Source organism: Eptatretus burgeri, chromosome 9, assembly GCF_056783735.1.
Source record: "Eptatretus burgeri isolate ZD-2024b chromosome 9, Ebu_testis_v1, whole genome shotgun sequence".
NCBI classification, from domain to species: domain Eukaryota; kingdom Metazoa; phylum Chordata; class Myxini; order Myxiniformes; family Myxinidae; genus Eptatretus; species Eptatretus burgeri.
Window position 1 is genome coordinate 9202084 of NC_140969.1, and position 5000 is coordinate 9207083.

The 5000-nt window shown below is 45.9% G+C and overlaps 1 protein-coding gene across 4 annotated transcripts in view; it reads right to left on the reverse strand.

Annotated features, from left to right (window-relative positions):
* The window catches only part of LOC147019495 (synapsin-3-like), a 152844-nt gene that overhangs the window by 104425 nt on the left and 43419 nt on the right, over window positions 1–5000 (reverse strand). Inside the window, exon 1 of one of the 4 annotated variants that reach the window (XM_085894039.1) lies at window positions 3712–3844. The exons of the other annotated variants lie outside the window; for them this stretch is intronic. The gene's annotated coding sequence lies outside the window, so the exon portion shown is untranslated. Of the gene's footprint in view, window positions 1–3711; window positions 3845–5000 lie in introns of those variants that run through there. 4 annotated transcript variants of the gene reach the window in all.

Below are 5000 nucleotides of genomic sequence, written 5' to 3' on the forward strand. Positions count from 1 at the left end.
CACAATGTGGAAACCAAGGCATTCAGGATCATTGGCATATCCCGCGATGAGTCTGAGTCTGGGGGCCTCTCACTACAGGCAGGTCGGTGGTCTTTCTGTCTTCTACAGTCTCCTCTCCAGTCTCACCCCCCTGCTCTCTCTGGGATTTGTCCCCACCATATTTCTGCAGGGCGCTCAAGGTCCACCAGCAACCCCCTTCTGGTAAAACCACCAAAATCACAAATGACTGCTCACCTTCACTCTTTCATTCCTGTTTTTCTCCACCTTTGGAATAAACTCCCTCATTCTATTCAATCCCATTCTTCCCTCCAGGCCTTCAAAACAGCTGTTCACCACCACCTCTTATCTTCCCCCATCCAAATCCTCAATCTTTTCTCCCCCCGTTGATCCAGCCCGAACCGACGTCCTTCAAATTCCCCGCTTTCCTTCCTGAAAGTCCCTGTAATGTCCATCTTGTATACCCCCGTGTTCCCTGCCCCATCCCTCTCCCTTCCACAGATCTCCTAATGTCTCTGTTCCCCACTGTTTTGTCCTTCCCTCTCCGCTCCTCTTGTCTCATGCCCCCCTTTCTGTGCGTTGTGTGTTAGCTCTCATACGAACCTCGACAATGTAAAAAATAAATAAATAAAATAAAATCAAACAAGAACTTTCAAGTAAAATAAAAGTAAGGTATGGAGAAAAGAAAAGCAGCCTTTTCCTTTCTCCCTCACCACACACAGCCCAGATAAGTCAGAAATTGTGGAGGAAAATAGATGGGGAAGATGGGCAGTGGCGATGTGATGCGATGGGGACAAGCAATTGCATCCCCGATGCACCCAGACAGCAAGTAATCTCCAGTGTAATCCCTCTCCTCACTAGCCCACATCTCCTGATATATATATATATATATATATATATATATATATATATATATATATATATATATATATATATATATATATATATATATATATATATATATATATATATATATATATATATATATAGCCTGGTGTTGGCTTAGTGGTTAGGGTGGCGGCTTGGAATCCCAGGGTCCTAAGTTCAAGACCCGTTGGCTGCTGAATTAACACCAGGGGGTTGACGAAGGTCAGTCGGCGTCTGAGGTCGGCGAAGTGAGTACCAGTGTACTAGTCCCGGTTAGAATAGGTATACCATATCCCTGTGTGTCGTAAGAGGCGACCAGGGTTGGCGTCAGGAAGGGCATCCGGCCATAAAAAAAACATTGCCTCAAGAAAAAGCCTAACCCCTGCACAGCAGGGAAAAATGGCTGTAAAAACGGTCATATATATATATATATATATATATATATATATATATATATATATATATATATATATATATATATATATATATATATATATATATTGTTGCGAATTCGCGCCCGTCGACGTGCGAACGGCCACGTAACTCGAATCGCGGCACGTCGCCCACCAGACGGACAATTCTGTCGTGACCCTCTCGGACCAACGCCGGGAGCTAGTCACGGGTGAGCCTTTCGGCCTCACCACGATCGTGCCAATCGGCCCCCGCGTGGGATAGGGTTGTTCGCCAAACTCGACCTACCTAAGTACCCACGCGGAGGGTAGACCGGGCGATCGCACCTCGCCGCAGGTCGACTCTGGACACGGGCCACTTAAGTGACCCGTTCCATACTATCAGGATAACCAAGCGGCGTTATCGTCGGCCTCGACAGTTCCGATTAATTATCGGGCGTATTAAGCCCACTACCAACCCTTTACGTGAATCAAGATGGAGATTCAATTAAAGAAAAGACGAAGCGAAACGGGAAAACAGTTCAACATGATGCACCTTTATTCCACGGCACACAGATAGCACACATATACAATTACAACAATTGTGCACCTACAGCAATTGCAACAAAAGAAACACAACGATGCAGATCTACAACCGACTACGTGTGCACACAGCAACACTTACACAGTTTTACTTTACAGACGGTGCCAACAACACATTTACTCAAAAGCAAAAGAAAAGGGCCACCCTCAAAGACAAGGGGGCAGACGGGGCCTGTGGGCCAATATTTGCGCGGGACCTGAAAGAGCGGTCAGGTCCGCGAGACCTGGTGGATCCTACCCGTGTCTTTGTGATGAGCCGCAAATGTGGCGGCGCGGCGGTGCCCCGACTTCGTGCTCCTTCGCGGGTTTCGTTGGCACTGCTTGGAGTGGGGTGGGAATGGGGCCCCCTTTTCGCACTATCTCAGCGCGGGGGGAAAAAGGGGGGGAATTGTTGATGCTCTGGGGAAAGAGGATAGCTGGCTTGCTTGGGTCCTGCGACGAGCGATTCCACTGAGAGCTCGTCGCCGACCGCCGTCTTCCTTGCCTCGGACCTGAGCTATTCGGTCTCTTCCCTCATTCTCCTCAGCCGACTGCAGCAAACCACCTGTACGCCCTCGCCTCCCGACTCCACTCCACGCTCCAACCCGACTCTGCCCCAAAACTCTCTTCGCCCTTCCAAGGCCGACTCCGCTCAAACCGACCCGCTCAAACCGACCCTCTCAAACCGACTCTGCCGCTGCCACACTCTGCTCTCCAAAACTGACTCTCCTCTCTTCCAAAACCAGTTCTGCCGAGATTCGCCCCGCGCTCGGCGCTTTATAGGCTGGCAGGAGAACCCATATGCAAATTTCTGGATCAGAACGAGCTCGGGGGTGGAGCCACGCTCGCCCATTGGACGGAGAAAAAGGGTCGTGAGTCTCCCCTGATCCTCGAATTTGCATATCTCGATTCTACACCGACGCGCATGGAGGTGGGGCCAAACCGCCCCGCGCTTGCTGATTGGACGGATCAGAAGTGGGCATGTAGCATTCCTGATCCGAATTCTCCTCAGAAAGGCCACATTTTGCACTCGCGGCTCGGCGCGCGTCCCGTACGAGCCCAGGACAGCCTGACGCTCGGCGTTCACATGTGGTGTGGGAATGGCGGCAGAAGGAGGAGAGGTGAAGGTGGTGGAGGGTTGATGGTGGTGGTTTATGGCCATGGTGCCGTTTGGAATGGCGGTGATGCGGTTTGCGGAAGCGAGTTGTGAAGGTAAAGATCGTGGCTGTTGGCGTTGTTGTTGTGAAGTGGCGTTGTGGTTGGTGGTTGTTGTGTGATGGCGGTTGAGACGTGGTTGGTTCAAAATAAAGATAGAACAGAAAAACGGCTATCTCAAAGGGTCACAGCCCGAATGAATCACATTTATTCCCTCTAAACAACGGGTTTGGGGCTAACTACACATGTACTTAGAGATATCTCACCTACGGGACCTGAATGGTGGTTTGCAAATTTCCTCAACCGCAACAATATATATATATATATATATATATATATATATATATATATATATATATATATATATATATATATATATATATATACACACAGTCAAGCGCCGCTTAACAACGTTCCGGGCAACGACGGATCGCATATACGACGGATCTGCCAGCTCTGAAAAAAAAGATGTAACTGAAAAATTCCTATCGCCGAGTGATGTAGCCTCGTATAACAATAGCACATACAATTATGCACACTGTACAGTACATAATACCTCATAATGATAATAAACGACAGTGTGGCCCTGTTATAATGCGATCGTTGAGGTCCATAAAATGTCATCGCGAAAAAAACAGGATAGTGCTAAATCGGGATTCAAGGAAATCGGTTTTCAAACTGAACCAATGTTTGCACGTTTACCTACTAGCAAGTAAATTACCTTTGAATTGAAGAATTCCACAAATAAATCGTTGTTCTTAGTCGACATTAAAACACATATTAGTTTTTACTGAAGCTTTGTATGTTGTTAAAACAATCGCACTGTTCCGAAAATATATATCACAATTGACAGGTGCTCGTTTCTTCATTTGTAAATTATAACATCGATGCAATGATTACATATTTATAAAATCCAAACGCTAATTATTCACCTTTCTATAATCGATGTGAGAGGAGATTGTAAGCTGCTGCTAACAACACCGATGGCTGTCATGAACAGCACAAAGGTAAATCGAACATGTCTTCCGTCTCTCTTGGATGTGTGTTACAATTGCCGACAGTATTTGTGGTGTCCGAGGTGCAGTGGAACATGGGAAGCAAGAGTGTTAGCAGCAATCAAAAATTAATGGCCTAATCGCCGAGAACCGTCGGTCCAAAGGTCCCCCTATTACGGCAAACCAACGGCTTCCCAACTCCCAACACACGAAATGTTCTGTCAATGAGGGAATGGACGCAACGAGCAGGTTTACATTCACACAAGGACATATATTATAATGAAACACGTCTGCAATTAAATAAGGCAAAACACGTATGCAATTATACAAGCAACAAAAGCACGACAAAAGAACTACAACAGTCTACTTATTATGTACAATCATTTACAGCACAGTTACATGCTGTATAGGTTTGTATCCGAGGAGCAATAGGCTACACCATATAGCGTAGGTGTCTAGGTTTGTGTAAGTACGATGTTCGAAAACGAAAAAAAAAATGATGTTCGCACAACGACGACGTCGCTTAACGACGCGTTTCTCAGAACGTAACCCGATCGTTAAGTGGCGCACGACTGTATATATATATATATATATATATATATATATATATATATATATATATATATATATATATATATATATATATATATATATATATACACACATATACACATACACACACACATGAGGTGAATGCACCCGGCACTGCCCGGGTTCTTTTTGAATGAATTTAATCTTCTATACATATGTCTGACGCGAGCACAGTATCAGTTCCCTATTGAGCCATGGCAGTCACAGGCTAAGGGGGTTGGTGAGGGGGAAACACACTCCCTTACCCCCCCCCCCCGGCCGAGGGGCCTTGCCACATAGCCTATAACCTTCCCGGGGCTCATCCCGACATTTTTTGTTTCAGTGGTTAGCTCCTATCTTTCACCTTTCAGGAGATTAGCATGTGCAGACAAACAAACAAACAAAACCTTAAAATCATATGTTAGATATATTGTATATGGCGTTG